The 22,973-nt window shown below is 37.5% G+C and overlaps 1 long non-coding RNA gene across 1 annotated transcript; it reads left to right on the forward strand.

Annotated features, from left to right (window-relative positions):
• The first annotated feature begins 4,655 nt into the window (after positions 1-4,655).
• LOC116216903 lies at positions 4,656-6,507 on the forward strand. The gene is made up of 3 exons (XR_004160550.1): positions 4,656-4,845; positions 5,049-5,082; positions 5,375-6,507. It is a non-coding gene; the product is annotated as an uncharacterized LOC116216903 (long non-coding RNA).
• Positions 6,508-22,973: the final 16,466 nt, after the last annotated feature.

A 22,973-nucleotide genomic window follows, 5' to 3' on the forward strand; every position in this document is an offset into this window, starting at 1 on the left:
GGGAAGGAGACCCAATTCAGGATTTTGTTTTAACCCTAATCCATCAGAACTCAACTATCAGACCGCAATGTGATGCTCATTCCTCACACTTCGGGAGAAAGAAACATTTAAATGACTGTGGCAAAACCTGTCCCGTTTTTGCTTTTGCAATTGTTTTGAAGGTATGCTGTAGATTATGGAGTGTTATGTTAGAACAAACAAACAGAGCGGGGTACTTTGGAGTATCGTTCTTTTCCCACCCCCCTTTTACTTACTTATTTATTTATTTATAAGAACAGCCAGGAGCAGTGCAGAGGGTGCTTGACTCAGCAGTTCACGAGCAAGACAAAAGGCCGCATACAAAAACTTCTAGAAAATTCTCTTTAGCAGTTATTATTAATTGATGTGAAAGAAAGATCAGATTCCATGCACTCACACACTCTATTTCTTCTTATCAGTGAGTTAATTGCTGCTTCTTTCTCTACCTCAGGAGAGGCCCCAGCCTCAGACAAAACTCGAGTGCCCACCTTTTCAAAGAGACACATCTATGGACCCAGAATTTTCCGTATGACCTTTCAAAGGTTATTCTCTGCTGCTCCTTACTACGGACATAAGAACTGGGATCTTTCTTTGCTGTCCCTAATTATAAGGCTAATCAAACCCTAAATTCACTAACTGTAACAGTTTTAATATTGGCTTCATTGGGATTAGAAGCATTAAGTTATATCTGGCATTCAAAGATGATGTATTTTTCCCAAGGTCACGGTATTAGGAATCTGGAAGAAGCGGTAAGCTCTTCAGTTTCTTATGCTCTTGGGTTTACTTGAAATAAGCCTGAGTTGTTTTTCAAAGAGTTTATTTCTGGATATATTTAACCAGATCCTTGGGAAAATCCTCCTTGTGCTAAAATTAGAATTCAGTGATGCTAAAAGACAAAAGTTACACTATGGCAAAGTATAATATGTGAGGTTGTTCTTCAGATTAGTTTAGCAGATTCCTGTCTTTATCCAACAGTACACTGCCATCGTGTGGTTCAACTCACCAAGCACAATAGCTATTCAAATACACCCATGCAACGCTCCCAGGATGCATACAAAAACCTTTCATCGTTTTAATTTCTATAAAGTCGATAATATACCAATTATATTTTCATGGAAGGTTCATCATTCAATTAAGAAAAAAATGAAAGAAAGAAAGAAACAATGTGATTCTTTCTTCAAATTAAAGAGTTCAATATTTTTATTAACTTTCTTCAAAATGCATTATATTTTGTTTTCTCGACCGTAATAGTGGATTGTTGCTAATTTAAGACACTTCCAACCTCTCTCTCTCTTCTTTTTTTTTTAATCCAAAAAAAAATTCTTGGATTCACTATATTCTTATAATCCTGCTATTCTGCTGGTATCCTTTGCACACCTGACAATACTGAATTTACCAGTTCTGCTTATCAATACATCACACATTTTGTTATCTTACTGAAAATAAGGAATAACTTAACTATTTCTCTGGCTAATGAAAATCAGCTATTTCTAACAGCTAATCCAGCTTTAAAAATAATTAATCAGGCTTCATAGTGCTAGAAAGTCAATGCTGGCCAGGAAATTGAAAAGTCATACATAGCACTTTATCTATGGTGATCCTTTTTAAGAAATTGACTGTGACACGGTAGGCTACCACAGGTATAGCCTCATAGCTGTAATTGCACCATGATAAGCAATAGCTTGTTTTAAAAGACTGGTTTTATTTTATTCACAAGGACTGCAGCAGCATCTCTAAACAACACTCCATCTTCTGTTTTCAAATAGGAACAACTTGCCTATAGAAGATAGAGTTCAAAGCTCATACAAGGTATTTGTTACCACATGTAAATGGGAGAAGATCTTCATGACCCCATTGTTAGCACATTTACATTATGTTCTGGAATGCAGCAATACAGATCCTTCTAATCTAAATCAAAATAATCAAAAATCAAGTCTTTTTTCCTCCTGGCACATTTATACACATATAGAGAGAAATATATAAAACTCATACGTGTAAGTCTGTAGATACATGTACACATTTAAATTTACATTACCTTTAAAACGAAAGGAAACTGCATACTCATAGTGCAGCCCTCACTGTCATACTGGGAGGACAGATACACTGGAATATCCCACAGGTTGTTCAATATGTTATGGATCACATCCATAACATTGTATTACACACTTCTTATTATTTTCCATGAAACATGGTTTGTTGAGAAGACTTTCCTATCCTTCCCATCCCCTGTTGTCTGCTGTTTCTCTTCCCGTATCCCTTTTTGCACACACTGCTGGCAGCTGGTCACAGTAATCCAGACGAGGGCGTGCTATTGCTTTGTATGGTGACCAGCCATCCTGCAGCTGAAGCCCGCTCTCAGTGTGGGGGAGTGAAGACCCAGGACGCTGTACAGCAGCGTAGGATCAGCAGCACACATACCACACGCTCGCAAAGAGAAGCAAGTGAGCAAACTATGCCTCACGAGCTCCTGGTAAGGCTGAGTGCTCGCTATAATCCATCAGGACCTGGAACCTGCCTGGTCTCTCACCCTTCCTGTGGCCTGCTCAAGGCCCTGTCCTCTCTCTGCAAACCCACACTTAGTATTGCACCTGAACCAGTTTCTACCAAAGAACAGCTCCTCTACCCCTCATGGAGAACGTTGTTCAAAACTGGACACCCTGCAGCCATGCCAACACAAAGAACAGATGCCAAAATGAGAGAAGATGTATCCTGAAATATTACAAACCTTTTGGGACATCAATGAATGTAGAAGACTTAATTTGGAGCCCTATAGAAAAAGTCTACAAACTGCATCTTCTAGAAATACTATGATTCACTTAATAAATCAGGAATGAAAGAAAACATCCCTCTGAATAAAAGTTCTCTTTCAATAAGCTTTCAAAAAAGCTTCAGTAACTGCTGGGAGATATATGCTTGCTTAGAATGCAGCAAAAAAAAAATAAAAAAATAACAAACCATTCAGTGATGAAAAATAAAGTAAAAAAAAAACACAGTAGGAAAAGTATACTTCAAGAAAATTGCAATGTATATGAATGTTTCTTTAAATATAAAATTTGTTATATTATTAACTGCTATATGGCTATGTTAGACAGAAATGAAAGTCAGAGGTATTTTTCATATTTAAATTCTATTACATTTCTATTACTTCCTGATAAGGTAAGGATACCCCCAAGCTGGAATAGCTATCATGTCTTCTACCTTCTGCTGCTGCCTTATTAAAAGCAAGGGGAGCTTTACAGCTCTGGGCAAAGGGAAGGATCTTAGGTCTTCCTGGTAAAAGTCAGGCATTTAGCTGTTAACCACCATTTTTGACAATTTCTGTCAAAATAGTACCTTAGGGCAGCTCTCAAAGGAGTAGACAATATGATACTCATACTTACCTGCCCTAAAAATATACAACTGCAAATTTTCAAGATTTTTTTAAGAATGAATTTCCTGTCCCAGTCATTGAAACATTACTGTGCATTGTTAAACAGTTAAGATATTTCATTCCATGGTATTTCATTCCAGAAGACCTGCATTTCAACACCTATATCTGCAACATAACTTGTGAAGTCCTCCAAGCCCCTTTTCAAATGAATTATACTGCAGACTTAAGACAATCAAGTTGCAATAAAACACATAGCAGAGCCAGAATAGTCAGTTGTATCTGGCCAATGAAAAATCATCATTTCTTCCACAATATTCAGCAGGTTCTGCAATTGTTCTCTCAACAGGAGACAAAATGTTAGGTTACAGAACCCTTAAAATTCCCTGCTGGATCTCACAGAATCTGCAAGTCCCACCCTGCAGGGAATGCCACTTTCCAGCAGTCTCTACACATTCCCTGAAAGAGTTCAAATTCTTTACACCAATTGAACGCATTTCTCGTCTCGTTTGAATGGCAGACTGAATGGAGACACTTGAGAGTTCTTGGTCGCAGACATTCTAATTGATCTCTTGGCTGCAGTATACTGTAATTTATATGGAAATATGCATTTCTCTGTGTAGGCTGTCCTGCAGTGGACTAAGCATAGTCATGTCACCTAACAAGAGTGCATTATGAACCATAATTTTCTCTGTTCAAATTATATCTCTCAACTTATGAGGTACATGAAGAACCTTTCCACATACATACACACAGGAGAGAACCTGTCAAAACATGTAGCTTTGATAACATTGACTCAAAAACTGAATGCTTAACAAGAACTCTCTATGAAACAAATAGGAAAGAGGCAAAAAATCATGTTTTCTTAGACTAAAGTGCTTTCCTCACTATCTGTAAGACAAATTTAGCTGTGGCATTTGCACTGCAAATCTCATTAGGTAGGCTGGTAAGTTATGCAGGCAGAAACAGACTTCTAAGGATTGTTCTGCAAAGAGGGGGAATTGGCAGCACACAAAGCACTTCCCTTCCCACTCCCTATGCTGTGGGATCTGGTGAATCCCCAGCTGTGCTATAAAGCAGACCTGTCAAGTCTCATGCACTGACTCATTCTTTTGTATTGCACTCTGTCACTGCCAGAGTTGCACATTTTTATACGGCAGTGCCATGGCCCTCTCCCACTCTTGGATCCCACACATCAGATGCAGGTGGTCAGTCTGATCTGTGATTATCTGACCAGCTGCATCTGATGTGTGGGGTCAAGGAGCAAAAGAAAGGTCATGGTACTGGCACTGCAGCTGTGGAATATGTGTTTAGCCCTGCTAGAAGGCATGCTCCCTTCTTAAGGCTAAGTGCTCCAGGACTCAGCTTTTTGATGACCAGACAGATGCTTATCACCTAACCTTGGACAGAAATGGGTGGCCAGCTTATGAAATTTCACATGAAGATTAGAGACTTAAGAGGTTTGTGCTGTAAGTTTTGTTCTACATGAGGTTTTTGCATTTTTGCAAGAAAATGCAATAGGATGAGAACTTGAAGATCTGGTCAATATTTCTTCAAGAATGATTTTGTTGACGTTACCTTTCCCCATATGCTATAGGCCAGCTCTTAAAGAAATAAATACAATCACATTAATTCTGGTGTTTTCTCTCTCCTTAATTTGCAGGATCTCAAGGCAATAAGAAGTCCTTATGGAGAAGGTAACACAAACTGACATGCCTACTTCTAAGTCTCTCTTCAAAGCAATCAAAAATTTCATTTCATAAATACACATTTATATGCAGTTGCTTAAAATGAAAAGGTGACTGAGGTCTTAGATATTATCCACCCTAAAAAGTACTGTAAATATTTCAGCCACTCTAAGTGGAGAAGGTTGGTGGCATATTAAAAGCCTCAAGGCTGCAGTTATTTATGAACTCTAATTTTCTAGATTATTCCATATGTTTACTTCCCTTCCTCATCATCATACTCCCCCACTGCTTTTCATTGCAGGCACAATTCTGGTTATTTTTAACATTTCTGCCCTGGTCTGATTTTTCATCACCATTAGAACTACGTTAAGGAAAACTGTGAACCAAGGAATACCTCCATGCAGAGAGCCTCCATATGGTCATGTGTACCATCCATTCCACACTGATGGATGCAGCAAGCTTCCTCAGATGCACGTGATCTTCTGTAGGAGTCCCATGGAATAAGTCTCTATAATCAAAGGGATAATACATTTGAATTAAAGTACTAATTCATGCCAGAACCTTTTAAACAAAATGCAAGTCTTGCTATCCATCATGAAAGATATTCAGCACTGGCAATGTGTTGCAGAAAAATAATCAAACATTAAAATTTAAAGTCAAGTAGGTATCAGTATCCCACCTGTATGTTAAAAAACCGTATGAGAATTCAGAGAAGTCACCGATGAGCCCCAAGTTGAAGCTTCTAATAGTAGTCATGCCATTCTGCAGAACAGAACGCTTATCTGCTTTCTTTGTGCACTTTCTTCTTTAGATACAGAAGTTTGAGCAAACCTTGTTGACTGCTATTTCTGATCAAAGTGAAATTAAATGTCCCGTGCAGAGACATCCCTTCTCTTTTGCATGTGGTCAAATGAACCCAGAAATCCCTAAGTAAAAACAGCTGTTTAAGTTTCACATTAGGTCTGAGCCCCTTTTTATCAGTTTCCATCATACAAGTTGAGCTTTCCTGTTGCTTCAACTCCTTGTTTTTATTTGCCACATTTCACCTATAATATTTCACTCGCTGCATTTGGAACAACACAAATATTTTACACTTCCCATCAGCTTGTTTCACTAACCCTTACAGCACTGTAGTCAGTCTTCAAAGTGATTGTACTAGTGCAGCCTCAGGCTGTACTCATCTCCATCAAAACAAACCAGATGGGAATCAGCTTGGCACCTTGGTTGTACCTAACCTTGTACCTTTGAGCACAAGAAAGGCTTAGGAATCCTTACTGAGATCTCCATAACAAAACCAACTTTCTAAAAAATATTCCCACCTGTTCACTTCTGCTCGCTTAGGTTTTGATCACAGCTCTACCAACAGTGGATCTTACACAGACAAGGATGGGACTGACATTTCCAGCTCATCTCAGAGTAATGCATCCACATCTTTCCACTTAGAATGGAATTTTTTTTTTTTTTTTCAGAGAAACCAGCTCCTACACTCATCAATGTTTTGTACAAAAGGTGTGCCTTTTCTGCCCCCTGTTCTACACACTTTAGAACAGAAAACAAAAGCACATCCTCACTTCCCACAGTCCTTATCTTCCTTCCTCCTACTCAGCATTTCTTGTAAATTAAGCAGTTCTTTCACTCCAGCACAGAGGGAAACCATAAGAAAATCCTATGGATACACTTAGAAGTACATTTCAATGATGTCAAAAGGATAACTCCGCTCCGTCTTACCTGGTGTCTAGAATTTCAGTCAAAAAAAGCAGCTGAATTTTATGAAACAAATTATGATTCTCATTACTGTCACATCATAATACAGGATTCGGAGGTTATATTTCTGTCTTTATAACAGAGAATTTATATTATTTATTTTGGATGCACGTGACTTTACTTACTCAATTTCTCTGAGAAAAAAAAATGAGAATTTAATTTCCCCTCCCCAGAATTTATGTGGTTCCATTCTATTGCTGAATGCAAAATAGCTGGACAAGAAAAGAGGCAGAGGGTGCTCAATTGGCCAGGATTAATTAATCGAATGCCTCCTAGTGGCAGGTTTGCAAATGTGCATTTTCTTACACTTCATCTTGGCAAAATCTATAAACAGAGAGAGGCCAGGAAAATAAAAAACAAGACTGCAGAGGCTGTTCTTTGTTCGGGTTTGACTCCAACTTCCTCTTTCCTTCACTCTTTCAAAATAAGGAAAGAAGAGACACACACACCACATGACCCAAATTTCTACTTATTTCCATTTTAAAAGAAGATTCACTCCTATTTTTTTTCAATACTGTTAAAGCTGAATACTCAACTGACCCACTGTGTTTAGGTTTCCCTAAGTGCTTCACAGAGATGTGTTAAAGATATAAAATAACATCAAACAATGAAAGAGTTTGTTTCCCAGCCATTTTTTGTTGAAAGCTACTTTGTATATGTTCCTATGCAACAAAAATTAAGTTTATGTGTAGGTGTTCCATGTTTTTACAAACTCCACAGTCCTTAGTTGTTATAAGATTAAAACAATTTTCTCCCTCAGTAAATGCTTCCCTTGAAAACCACTGGAAGCACATAATTCATCTGACCATTTATAGCTTCTATTTTCTTCTAGGCGCTGTGAAACTGCTGATTGTGATTGTTGTTTTCCCTTTTAAGAAGCCAATGTTGAACAAGTGACAGATAAGACAATTTAATGTTTCAGCGACCATACAGATCAATTTTTTCATTTATTCTGAAGTTTAAAAGAAAAAAAATATAATAAAAAAAAAAGGACAACCAAGGTACGATAGCAGGGATTTTGTTTAGCAAATTGTTCTTCTGTATCTAGAAAATTTAACAAGCACTCTCATTAAACCTGCAGGGAGTTTTAAGGTAGTTTTAAGTCCTAATATTTTTCAAAAAATGCATTCAAAGATTTTTTTCCCAGAATAATTTTCTTCTCCATGGAATCTATCAGAAAGGTTTGGAGATACAGTATAAGTCTTCAACTGTGAATAATAGAAAAAGAAGAAAGACATGTATTACCACAAGCTGTAGAAGATCTCAATAAAAAAAAAGATAGGTAAGTGAAAAGGGAACATTGTGTAGCTGCTGTATTGGATAGAGAAATGGAAAAAAAACACACAGATTTGGAAAAGTGTTCATATGGAAAAGGTACAGGATTGGTATCACCATCAGCACTCACCCATTCAATACAAGTCACTGCAAATTGACAGACACCTTGTCCACTCTTTCCACTCTTCTTCCTAGTTTTTCTCTCTGCAGATCTCTGCCTTCTGTCCTGCAGGACCCAACTGTGGCATCTGACGTGCAACCCTATTAAGCAAGCTAACATTATAGCACCATATGTGGGCTGCCAAAGAATGTGTACTCAGCCTACTCACAATTGGGTCCTAGCAACATGATGGTGTACAATTCATACAGGTTCAAATATGAAGATACTGGAAGCTGGTACAATCTGCTGAATAGCCAGAAACCCTTCTGGAGACTGGAGGGGCCTTTAGCTATCTGACCTGGCTGTTCTCAGGAAGATTAAGGTCTAAGCACACCCCATTCAGAATCCCCCTCTTTCCATTAGTTCGTATAAACTTCACTTAGATGCCAGGACTGTACCTATTCCTGCTGTCAAATAAGATGGCTTCCAAAGGAAGTTATGCAGTCTTCAGGAAAAATCAACACTAAAAGACAGCTAATCAGCAGTGACATCTAAAATGCTACCAGTAATATACAGTGGTTTTAGCTTACTGAATTCAGGCAAGAAATTTAAATCTTATCCCGAGGATTTTAGTGGCATCCCAAGCAATCTTGCAATAGCCCAGGAGATACTATGTCAGTTTATATTCAGAAGTCATACTGACTTTGCAGTCTTAAGCATCAAGGAAGCCCTTTAAAAAACAGAAGTTCAGATTCATAAATGCACAAAGCAGTCCTAGAGATACATCTGCCTCCTTTCTTTCTTATAAACCTATCTTTACGTACAACGTGAACGTTATTGAAAATAGAAGAATATTTCCACCTTTATCAGACAAAAATTTTCTGCCTTGGTTTCAGTCCTGTTCATTTTATTGACGAGAAATAGAATTTTAATGCCCAAGGATAGATATCTATGAGAGTAAATGAGAACACGTGTCTATACAGTAGTTTTGCCCAAGTATTAATGATAAGATTTTCTTTCATGGGTTGAACTGTTATTCTCCCCTTTAAGAACATTACAGATCTTAAAATATATTAATGAATGTGTGCCTATGCAAATTTTGCAGTGTAACAATTAAATCACTCAGTTCTCTATAAATAACCTTTGCCCCTGCTAAATACTAAAAGCAGACTTTATTGCCTCATATGCTACTCCTGACCACTTAATTAAGTACCACAAAAACTAATTAATTAGACAACACAGTCTCTAATCATTCTGGAATTTGTTCTATTATGTTCAGTTGGAATATCCTCTTCCCTCACAGACCCCTTAAAGTTTAGATGAAGCATTCCAGGTTTTTCATTCCCATCTTTCCAAATACTTTGGATCAGAGTGGGAATGTTTTAGAATGATTTTATTACAGATTTCCCTCATTTAACTCTGTCTTTACTGCCAAAAACTCATTCGTAGGAAGCTGAGAATTTCAGCAACTTCACTATTACTGTCAACTGCTGCCAAATCAAAGCATGCACGTCCTACGCATAGGTATTTCCTGAAGCAACTTCCCATTTAGAATCAAAACCAGTGCTGCCAGAATTTTAAATTGTTTTGTTGACAAGATGCAATCAGTCTGTAAAGCCAGCCCGTGTATCGTGACGGAACGAAAGCACCAATGAGAAACAAGCTGATGAATTGGTTTGACAAATCATTAAAACCCATCTAGTATAATCGTTTTAGCTGATCTCATTTAAGTCATTCCGTGAAGCTGCCAAGAGAGTTCAGGGACAGGTCGATCTACTATTCGCATCATGTAAGGATCAGGCAGATAAAATCCGATCAGTTACCTGAGCATTCTTGCATTTATATGTAATTATTCCCTGTTGTTTTAAAGCTTCCATCTGGAGGAAAGAAATCTCTTTGTTCCTGACCCTTTCAGACCTCGTGTCGCTGTATTCAGCTTTAACAGATGGATTCTACTGATTTGATATGAAGACAGAAATAAAAGACTGAAAACACGAAAAGAGTTGAAAAATATAGTCATTAAAGCCTTGAATTATCACTAACTGCAGGTCACTGGGTGAATCTTCACTGGATTCATGGGTCATTGACCAAGACTCGCAGCTTGTTCCTGCCCTAAACTGCACATGAATTAAGACAACTCCATTAAGGTGACTGCTACTAAGGTCCTCTAACGTGCAAGTTGGCAAGAGGAGGAAGGACTGCTGGCACACACCGTATCTCCAAGAATGTGACTATTCCTACCAGACAGCTAGAGTCTAAAATAAGTTTCAGTTCTGAGCATCACCAAGATCTATCTTCTGGAAGCAAGAGTGATTATTCTGAGCAGTGAAAATTTCTGCAGAAGAGCACAACTCCTATTTATGCATGGACTGTCTTCTTCTTGTTGGTCAGACTGAGTAAATAAAAACTTTCTCACAGATTCACATTTCAGTGAAGGGAATTATTCTTCATCTGTGCAAAAACACATTGATAATTTTAAACAATAACAAATAATGAAAGGCATTCTTAGAAAAATATGCACGTGAACCAGTTAGTCATGAAGAAAGGAAACAACTGAACTTCTACAATGTGAATATTCAGCATGGGTATCCAGTTTAAGCTTAAGGAGCAAACAGATAAAGAAATGTTTCTGAATCTCACAAATGGAGAAGAAATTTGGAGCAAAACCAGATTCTTTCTCCTTGGTTCAATTCATTTTGTCTGTTTTATGAAGATAAGCTGTAAGGCTGCATGCTGCAGTTTAATATAACCCTTGGAGTATCCAGCAGGAATTTCTGGGCAGATTCCCAGGACAGTGAAGAGTAGGAGAAATGTGTTTGTAGAGGCTTGTCTTTTCCACATATCCCTCTTAAGATTCATGAATTATACACGTATTGGAGGCTATTGGATGTGCTGCAATAGGTAAATACAGTAAAACAGGGATAAAGGATGGATTTCAAAAACTTCAGAAAATATCAACATCCTTATTGTGCTCTACATGTTATTACTGTTTTCTTCACTTGAACAACTTCTCATAAGTATTAGCTTTTCAGGAACTGCACTTAAGATGTTAAAAATGTATGTTTGATATAGGTCCTTTCCAACCTTGTGATTCTATAATTCTATATGTACATTACTACATTTGTATGTTATTACACAAACAAAGTATTTTTTCCAGGGTGCAACAGAAGCCAACTAATATACATGTATTTTTGAAACCTACTGAAGATCTGTGTATTATATGGTAGTAGCCATTAAGAAAAACTGCACAAGAAAACAGAAGACAGAATGCAGTAACCTATGATTGAATATTATCAAATTAGTGACTGGTATTTTTGATATCACCAGAGCATATCTGCATAATCACACATACCCACTGAAGGTATCTGCCAGTGACAGTCTGTGTTCTGTCATTGTTACCAGCTTTCCAAAAACCATTAAATTTTAAAAAAGATGACTAAAATTATCTTAGAACAAAGGGAATCAGTAGTATGGAAACAGCAAGCATTCTGCTTCATGTTATTTGATTCCGAATACCAATGAAATACCTCTACGTATAATAGAAGCATAACTACAAAAAAATTTAAATCAAAAAGAAGAAAAAAAAATCTTCCCTGGAAATTACCCTGTAGATTGCTATCTAGACAGTAACAGCCTTGCATGCCAAATTCTTCTTGTGCCAGTGTAAGTTAGATGTACAGTGCAGATCCAGAAAGTAGATCAGACAAGGTGTGGACTAACGTGACTCATCACATTTTCTATTTAAATTTGCTCCTGAAAGAAATGAATTTGCCACAATTACCTCTGTACCTCATAGTAATCTCTTTTGAAAGCCAGGGAGACTGGCTTAAACTGCATAACAAAACTTTTAAGACTCCCAGTTTGGAACGTTGTGCTACTGTAACAGTTGTCCTCACTGAAAACAAGTATTTAATAAAATATTGGAATTACACTTCAATTGTTCATGCTCTTAAAGTATAACTGCTTGTCAGCTGTCAGTTCTAATTTTATACTGTTTCATAGCTACAATTTTGCCAAATACAACAGAAGTGTATTTGTTTTCCCCAGAGCTGAATTTCTTTTTCTTTCTGTAATAAAAAAAAAAAAACAAAACCTAAGACTACAGCATGACTACAGCTATTCAGCACTTTTATAATAATTTCCCTTATTGTTTCCTGCCATTACCTTGAGCATTAGTAAGCAGCTGTTTGTTACCACCCAAGTGCTACTTTTTAACTCAACTGCAGTTTCATTCCATCAAAATCAAAGCAATTCTTGCACAGTGACTTTTACGTGGATAGGATTTAGTTCAGTTCACCTGTTTAAACTGAGATGTCTGAAAACTAGTTATAAGATCTGAAAAGATGAACCTCATCTTAATATCAGATTCCTCCCATATTGAAAATGGAAAGAAATGTAGTAAATTTTTACTACTTCAATCAGGTCTAATGCTTTTTGCCACTGTCTGGTAAAGAATTTTAAAATCCTGAGTTACTTATACAATGGCCAGCAATGTGTTTATGCTTTATAAATAAAGGGCTATTTTTTTCAGTTAACAGAAACTAACATAACTCAGCTGAAGTTAAAGTATTATTGAGTAATCAAGTGAAGACACTCAATTAAAAAAGCCAATCCCCCAATATATTGATGATCTGATTTTACAGTTGTTAGATTTGAGACACCTACGACTGGCCAACTATCAAAGGAATGTGGCCACAAATATAGTCAGTTTGCTACTAAAAGACAGGAGAGGTCAAAGGAAAGCCTTATTTATCCTGTTTCTTTTCTTGTTGTTTAACAGCAGTGTTTTCTACTGCTCTTATTACAGTAGTAATGAAATAAAACCTTAAACATACTATAGGCTTTTTCTGTCTGTTTCTTAGGGTGTTTTGATGGAAAATGTTATTATACACTAAAAATAAAGAAAAGGAAAGTAGCAGAGAAGTAGAAAGGTTTTTATTTATGGAAAGATCTGTATTTATTCCTTCTTATGTCTTTCTATGTTTGGACTACTCAGTGCCTGGTTTATGGAACCGGTCCTGTTTCTGCACCAGTGCCTAAGGTTTATGTGGGGAGGGGGGGAAGAAGGACTGCTAATGATCTCCCAGAGATAAATGAAATTGCTGATTTAGTCAAGCTCATTCTTGACCTTGACACAAGACGGGACAGGCAAAGGGAAGAGCTCAAAATAGAGCAAGTGAAAGAAAGGAAGATCAAACGAATGCTCAGGTCTGGCCGGGACCCCCCCTACATTCAGCTAACACCTGGCTGAGTTAGAAAACATGACCAGCCCAACCTTCCTGTTGGAGCCGATTGAAGCTGTCAGCTCCTGGCTTGTCACCCACTGCATCAGGAGGCCCCTGGGCTGCCACAAGAGCCCTAATTAGGCAGAAATGGCACTTCGGCTACTGACCCGCCAGGACCTTTGGCAAAGCATTTAACATCATTAGTTAACATTTTTATTAAAAAAAGTGTGAATGTAAATGAACAGCCAATGCATTTCAATAGGGTTTGTCGGTGGCATTGCACACCCCCCCCCCCCACCTCTCCCAACCACACACACACTTTTTTGCATGAATAGTTCACTTGTTTTCTCTAAAGGGGGATGGGGATGTGGAGAATGTTTTTCCAAGGGAACTAGACGTGTTCAAAGCAGAAGCAAGGTCTTAAACAATCAGACACAAACCTTTGCCTTTTGGGGAGTGTACTGGTGAGTGAACAAACAACTAAATGCGATCTTACCTGCAATGTGCCTCAGGAGACATCAGAAAGGAAAGTATGCATAACCCATATTGGAATAAAGAGATACACAATCACATATTCATCTGATTGCTCTGACTGTATTCTTCGTGTACTTGCTTTTTCTGTTAAAAGAATATAGGTACCTAATCCAGTAGGTCTGCAACTCCCTCCCTGCTGGAGCTATCAAATGTTTCAGCAATATATAAGGATGAATGTCTAAGGGTAAACGTTTCCCTAGCATTTCTCCAAATAATTTCATTTTACTTTTGATAGAACATTATCAAAAAATATCACTTGGGCATATTAAAGACCTACCTTAATTGAGTCACAGCTGGCAGCTATATGCATATGAAAAGTTATTTGTTCATATAGAGGAGTATATCTGATACTTCACACATCTCCTGAACTCTGAGATGGAGCCAAGTTTTATATGCAAAATGCCACAATGAGGACACACCGAGACAAACTTGTACCCTGGAGCGCAGACACAACCATTGTTAATCCACTGAGTTTCTTTTCAGAAAACTTCTATCTTGTGTTTGTGCTGAGTATAAAAAGGGTTGATTGGGACTCCAAGCCCCCTGCACTAACAATACCATCTATGCACAGTAACAAGACTGTACACGAAGAGAAAAAAAAATACACAGGTACAAGGTATATATGTGAATATGTTCAGACACACAAAGACCATTTTCAGAATGGTTAAAACTCCCTCCTTTGCAAAATCTTCGAGCTCTAAAGGTTATTCCATATAAGTTCTTAATGTGTCTGTATGTATAGAACTGCATTCATTCTCCTTTCAAATAAGTATGCATAGGCCTCTCTAGAAACATTAAAACAACTCAGACTTCTAAATACAGATTGTTAAAGCACAAGACCAAGTCTAGAAATCCATGGAAAAAGCCTGGCTTCATCCCCAGACTCACCCATAAGATAAAGTCAGTGGCAATTTTAGCAGCACTCAAATCACTATTTACCAGTCTGTTAACGAAAACAAAATCTGTATCTTCCTTCACAGAGCAGAAATAGGAAAACATAAACATTAAAAAATGCACTTGCTGACAGTACTCAGATGGTGGCTTGCCTGTCCTTATAATGCAGTTGTTTAGAGGCATTAGACTAAAAGCAGTATAAGGCAAAGAGAGTAAATGCTCAGGAATGGTTGAGGAAGCTGAATTGTAAAAGGCACAGAAAGTTGCTAACAGTAAGGTGTCTATATCCGACCCCTTTTCCCATCACATGACTATTTTCCAGTCTAGTTCTTCAGTATGGCTTCTCCTCTCCTGCTGAGAACCGGAGGGGTGAGCGAAGGGAGAGAGAGGTGACAGCCTATTGAAAAGCTCGTGCTCCCTGCCTAGTTTTGGCACATTTTCTGCAGGTGCCTCACACTATAGCCACAAAGGGCTCTGAAGAGAGGATTCAGACCTGTCAACAGCTACAGGAGGCAACTCCACAGCTTTGTCTTACATGCTAACTTCATTGTCTGCTGTTCCGAAGCCTGCAGCATAGGCACCCGTTAATGAGATGAGCCTCTTTTTCTCGGCTTGTTCCTCCTTCTGTTTCTCTTGCCTTTCTGTAATGATTTAACTTGATCGTATTGGTCCCTTTCTAGCAAGGATTGCTCCAATGATCAGATAAGATAATTGGTTGTAGAATATTGCTCAGCAACAACTATTACTTCCTTGGCTGAAAATGTCAGAGCAATTGAAAGCTCTTAGCGAAGTTCAAGAACAAGGAGGCAAAAAGCAGCAGCTCCCATATATGGATGCATCTGGGCATATAGAGCAAGTTTGCCGTGGCCAGCTCTGGTGGATGACTGGTTTATGAGGACCACTTTCACACATTTTATGTTTTCATGACTATTTTTAAAGAAGCTAAACAACAAACAAACACCAATTCACACAGGACATATTTTTTCCCATTTACATTGAATTAATGTGTTGTTTCTTTTAGCTTTGAGGGATAATATTCTGTAATTGCCTCTTTTACATTTTCCCCATTTCTGATTCCAGTTCTTAAAGCCAGACTAATGTAATTTCTTTTTAACCTTAAAAAGTCGTGCATATGCAGAAGAGCCTCACAGAAAGCCTGGAGTGGCCTGGAAGAAGTGGTTTACTTACTGAATAGTGAGTTTAATCCCCTTCAAATCAGTCATTTGCTAACAGTGACTTATCAACTAACAAAACCATGTTTTGTGTCGCTCTGCTCCATAGCTTTAGAAAGCAATAGCTTATAAAAATGCCATACTGACACTGATTCTAATAACAATCAAACCAACAGAAATGTCTTGAGATCATATTTAATTCCTTTCTTTGTTTGAAACTTATAGTATAGTAACTTATAACAAAAACTCTGTCATGTTATGCACTGATTCAGGAGTGCACCGAAAGGCATTATGATTTTAATCACTTTAGTATGTAGGCTTTAGAGGTTTGGTACAAAATTCAGATAATTTATTTGGCTGACTGTGCAAATAGGCAAAAAAGTCCATATTTGTAAAACTTAATCAGAACAAAAATCTGAAAAACTGCACAAAATCTCATCTTTTCTCATTTTATGAATTCATTTTTTCTATCCATCTCCATGTACTGTCAGTAATACACCATCACAAACTCATAGCTGTCAAGTTTGGGTTTTTTGTTTGTTTTGTTTTTAAATCACAAATTCCATAAAGAATGAATAGCTTTTGAAAGCTTCTTAGAGGCTGCGGAAAAGGTCAGAGAACCAGATCATTATAAGCTATTCATGTGCTGAGTCATCACTGCAGTGAAATTCCTTATTCTTTGGTAGTACCTCTAACATAGGCAACCACAGTGGTTGTTTTACATAGCATCACACACCAATCAGCTTGACTGAAAAGAATATCTGGAAAGATCCAGATTTTTTTTCGAATATACAGCCCCACAACTAGTCACTGAGAATACAATTTCTATCTAAAATTTAGACATTAAGAACTGACAGAGGAAACTGAGAATAACCAATCTTTCTTTCTGTCTGAAGCAGAGTGACTCTGGAGCCCCTGGCAAAAACTCACACTTCCAGAGAAAAGCTGGAAGTGGTAATTGCTACTGATGCTTGTCCTGAAACAACATGGCCTTTGAATGAACTCCCATCACAGGGCAGGCTGGCGCAGTAGCTTCACAAACACTTCATGGCAGCCCTGAAAAAATGACTGTTTAGAAGTAGAAAACATAAAAGAAAAGCTCTACTATCTTCTGACAAGTAGCCAGGGAATTTGAGATGTGCCTATGCTCATTTTCTTGCCTGTTACAGTCAATGCTCATAGAATACATAATTAAAAGATATAAAATTTTTAATTAAGAGCTATGCTCTTTATTAAGATATTATGCTGCAAGCAGGCAGCAATTATTCTCAAATTAAAACTAAAACTGTTTAATCTTTTAAATCACATGCAAAAAAAGCAATGCAAAGCTTGGTATACATGGGAGGTCAAGAGTAAATGATCTGATAGTCCATTGTGGATTTAAGCTTCTAAAAATACAACCACTAGGATTTCATTTAACTTTAAAATAGAACACGCACTTCTCAAAATAATGTCATGGTTACTTATTGAAACAGAGCATGCATTGCCAGAAGTGTTCTAGATTGTGTTGAACTGTTATCCTCCTCATGAATGCACTGAGAAACAGAGTATCAATAAAGTGGCAAAGGGAAAAAGCAAATGTTTTTCAAACAACTCTGACAAATCCAGTTGTGCAGGTTGGGTATTACTCTTGGCCTGATGGGTAGATATCAGCAGTTAACAACAAATGTATCCTCTTTCCTTGCTGTGGAAAGTGGTTTTCATAATGGCTGTTTGGACACATTAGGTGTACCGATTGCTTTCTGGCTAAAACATTTTCCATACTGTCTTTTTCATTGTTCTACACACATTTCACAAAATGTGCAATTGCAGTTCTAGAGGGACTTCTACCAAACAATTATTTCTATCAGTTTCTCCTCCCATGTTGCTCTTAGTAGCTCTTGTAAGAAACGGAGACTAGAAAACAGAAGATTTGTTAAAGAGTCTTCAAGAGTTAAAGGTACATTCCTATCGATGCTATTCGTAATGAATGAGTCTGTAATATTTTCAGTCGCTCACACACAGGTTTTCTGGTGAATCCTGATAGAAACCCAGAGCCTGATACTGAACTCTATTCTTAAGCATAGTTCCAGTTATCCTCCATCAAACCATCAAATATGCCTTCACAATTTCCATGCACGCAACTTATGCAAGAAAGATATGAAGTTACTGGAGTGAGTTCAGCACAGTGCACAAAGATGATTAAAGGACTGGAGCATCTCTTACACTGAGAGAAATTCAGAGCTGGGACTCTTCAGATTGGAAAAGGCCTGGAGTTATCTTACCAATCCACACAAATAACTGATGGGGGGGTAATAAAGAAGAGAAAATCAAACTATTATCCATGCGGTACTGTCTCTATAAGAATTCCTTCTTTCCCTAAAAGACAACTGCAAAACCACTGGACTGACCACATGTCCATAGTTCCACCTAATTTCAAGCCATTCTGTAAGAAATGCTACAGATTTATAAGTCTCACTGACTTCTGAGGAAAGTCAAAGGTGTTTGAACTCACTCCAAATCAGTGCTTTCAGCCAAGCCACACAAGTAGCTCCTAGTATAATTCTATCAGCACACAGAATTTACCAAAACAATATTTTGTTGATGTGTTGATGAATACACACTCAAACGGTAATGCCTTTCAGTAAATTTATTCTTCAAAAGAAGATGTGTTTCACTGCAGCTGCAGGACATTATTCAGATTTGTAACTGAGTATCTTACAAGGAACTGTGAATGCTGCGTACTCATCAGGAGGTATGCTCTCAAAAGCTTTCCAGTTTGCATCCGGCTTCTTTTATTACTATTTTTTCCAAGAGTACGTAGGAACAATATTTTTCTCTTTTTACTGAACAAGTCTCCAACTGAAGTCAACTGTTATAGGTAACAATGGCATTAACAGAAATAGAAGGAAATAGAGAATTTTAGTGTCACAATGAATACAGCATTTCCCTGGCCTCATGGGAAATATTTAACATTTATGGGGGGGGGCCTGGGGTTTCCCCCACTCACTTTCATCTGAGATCTGAAAATTTGGGGGTTTTGTGCAAAAAATACCATCAAGAGAGGCAAAAATTGTTAAAAAAATATTTTTTACAGTTGCACTAGTTTAGGTATCTCTAATACAGACATGAAGTCGGTTATAAATTCATATAATCTTGTGGGCTTATCCCAAAATGATAGGTCAAGCTTTTGTTCCAGATGGTGCAATAGTGTTTGTGACATCCACTTTGAACTGCAATCTAGTTATGTGTCAAGCAGGAGAGTCCATTATTCACAGCATCATTGCTGGAGAAAGAAGGTTAAAAGTTCAAGACATGCCCCAAGTGATTAAGGTTGCAAAAATCAGGAGATATACCATGGGGGAAAAAATGCCATTCTTCCTTTTCTTCCATACTCAGTTTGGTCCCAAAAAATGTGTTGAAGAAGAAAAATACAAGACATAGAAAAGCCTCAGTTCTAAACAGTAATGTGAAAATTACCTTTTTATTTGAACTCCTTAAAATCCTCTGCTATCAGCTTTGCTTTTCCTAGAAAGAAACAGAACAGCTTCTCTTAAAACCTGTCAGCAAGTTACAGGACTTGAGAATTCAGTTAACACTATTTCTCAATCATCACAATATTCACACTTCAACTATTACAAGCTCCTATGTAAATCTGATTTAAAACTTGAATTTTTATGGATCTCACAGATAACCTGCACTAGTTCAGCTTCTCAGTCATATAAGCCTTCGATCTGCAGTCAGGAACAGATTGCCTCCAACCATCCCAAAACTTTCTGTACTTGGAACCACAAGGAATGCTTCTACTATGGTTGAGAAAACGTAGGGGATTTTCAATCCAATATAAAATATGAGATGCTTAAAAGTAAGAGGAAAACCCAAGGGGTAAAGCTAAAATATAATTCAGATTAAAAATAATTTTGGTAACGTTCTTTGAAAGCAGAAAGATTTATAAAAATAAAAATACACAAATAAAAAAAATAGAAAACAAAAACCAGCACATCCTAGGAAATAATTCTGACCGTAAATAAAAAATAAAAAAGATGAAAGAATATATTCCACTGATTTATGTAAGTTTTTTTTTTCCCTAGACCTAGAAAACTTAAGTAGATGTTCCTGCTTTTCAGCTCTCCGCTCACCTCTGAATTTGATCACAGCTTTGTCTAAGTACCAAATGCAGCATGACCAGTTTGCCAGATGATCTATGAAATTGTGTCAATAACTGATACAAAATAACTGATGCATGAACAGACACTCTTCTGTTCAAAAAATGTTTGTATATGAGTTTTACAAAGCCCAATAACATCTTAACTCTGTAAATATTCACAAGAGTACTAACATTTCAGAGTGTCCTATTGAAAATATAGACAAAAATCTCTATAATCCATCATGTCAACATCCTATAAATAGGTAGGCTTCAATAATGTCTTAAAATTCATAATGGGTACTTCAAAATGCATGCACAAAGAAATCACGTAGTGAACTCCTGATGCCGTGGAATAAAACTATCAAAGCACTCATCAAGACGTGGTGCATTACAAAAAGAAAAATAACCTACACTATAAAAAACAGTTACATCACAGAAATTTGAGGACAATCTTTTGTAAACTGAAAAATCAACTGAAAGACTTGAGCTGAAGTACTACACATTCCAAATTACCTTCAGAGTTGGAATGATAAATGAAAGCCAATCAGCTCTCACATTGCAGGCCTGTGGCCTCCTCTGGAGAAGGCCTGGCTCACCCTTGCACAGCATGAGCCACACAGAGCCACAGGAAGAATCCTCCAACTTCAGAAATAAATTAGTACCAAAACCCACTCAACTTGAAGTAACCACTGGAGCGGAGAACAATTACTCAAGGCAAATGAACACTTATATGAGTATTCTGGGAATTAAAATTACAACACCAGAGTTAAAAAAAAAAAAAAAAAACTAAACAAGCTAAATTGTTAACATGTATTTCCTCATATCCATTAGATACGTTGCAGAAGTTCTTGAATAACTTTTACCTGGACAGAAAGTCCAACCTAAATGCTATGCTTAGCTGCATCCTATGACCCAACCCTTGTCTTGATCCTTTATATAAACTTGTATTCAACTTTATTACTTACATTACTCACATTTGCCCCATATAGAATATCTAGGAGAAAAAAAGAAAAAAAAAAACAGAAAACAACAACACTAGAATTATTTTTACATGTGAAGAGAAGAACCATAAAAAGCCTTTTTTTTTTTTAAAGAAATGAGGATGCCTTAAAACCAGTAATATATTTGTGTAAGAGTGTTTGTATTGCCAAGATAAAAGGGCAATCCTGATTTCATTGGAAACATCATGCAGTTTTTATGCATTCAGACTTGACTTCAAAGAACCCTGCCAGCAGAATAAGCACACATTACTCCTCTGTGAAATCCTAAAGAAACATAGATGTCAGGGAGACCACGATCTTACTTGATTTAAGGGGCACATTTATGCCTTTATAGCAACACTTCAGAATGGAAAAAATATCCTTTATGCAACACGTAGTGATACCATACTTGGGTTTAGCATGCCCAGCAATATGCTGATAATCACTCCTACGAGACTCAAGCCAGGGATTTAAAAAAAAAAAGCTCGGAGAAACAAACTAATGCACAGAAAATGGTATCATAAATGAGGAGCAGCTGATCATAGTGTATTTCCTGACAAAGGAGTTACAGCAAAATCAAAAGGAGATAAAAATTTACATATGGCTGCTCTGTAAAGGAGTATAAAATCGATTTTTCTATCTAACCAAAGCTCAATATAACTATAAACATTTTGAGTAGAAATCAGTTAAGAAGACATCACAGTACATGTGTTACTGGACATCCCTAGGAAAGGGGTAATTGCAGCCTTTGTGGTTGGGTACTGTTTAAAAGCACGTGCTATATAACTGAATCATCTTTGTAATTCAAAACTGAAAAAGAACTACAGCAGGATATCATTTGTACCTGCTCATTTGGCAAAGGACAGATCCACACCAACCACATGTTTTTCCCTCACTTGTGAGTTCCTTAAAGCTTGCTACATGCACTTTGATTAGTGAGTTTTTAATTACACTTCAGCTTGTTAGCACTATGGGGCCAATAAAACTAAGAGAAATAGAACTAAATTCTTTTCATTCAACACGACTGTTAACTAAACACCAATTAATTACACCCACACAAGCCTAATGAAGATAATGGGGTTGCAGAGAGTTCACCGATGGTATGAAGTGGCTTGCAGCACCCTAACTAATCAGTTAAATACTTCATAATAGGTTGGATCATAGGATAAGCCATCCTCTTTCTACATGCTTACAGCTCCTATTACTGTTAATGGAAATTACACGACTACGCCAATAATTCATGCAACGTTCATTTGATCGTGGGGCAAAAGTGATAAATACTTGGAATCCTTGGTGCTATTTCAAACAGTGAATTTAGACAGAATGCAAGGCTATTGTAGAAAGTGACTACCAACTTGCTTCGATTCACTGTTTTCCTAAAACTAGCAAGGGAAATTGACAAGTTTCTCTTCCCAGACTGTTGATCAATACCCACACAGCCACAAACAATGCTGTTTCTCCACATTTTACTCTGAACCTTTTAAAAAGCAGAAGGTGGGAAACAGAGTTCAAGGCAACCAAAATCCAGCAGCAGGCAGCACCCCCAAAACACATCATTTTACCCAGTAATCAAGTACTGGTGCCCTCCAAGCACCATGCAAGCACCACTACCTCAAGAACCGCATTCCCACAGGAACATTTAACATTAAAAGGGAATGCTGTGGGCCAACCCATGTGCCACACAGGCCTGAACCCACTCCTCATATCATACCCAGCTGAGTGACCCCCCAAGGGTGGTTTAGGTTAGATATGAGGAAGTTCTTCCACACAGAGGGTGGTGATGCACTGGAACAGGTTGCCCAAGGAGGCTGTGGATGCCCATCCCTGGAG

This window comes from Meleagris gallopavo, chromosome 8 (genome assembly GCF_000146605.3).
Source record: "Meleagris gallopavo isolate NT-WF06-2002-E0010 breed Aviagen turkey brand Nicholas breeding stock chromosome 8, Turkey_5.1, whole genome shotgun sequence".
NCBI classification, from domain to species: Eukaryota; Metazoa; Chordata; class Aves; order Galliformes; family Phasianidae; genus Meleagris; species Meleagris gallopavo.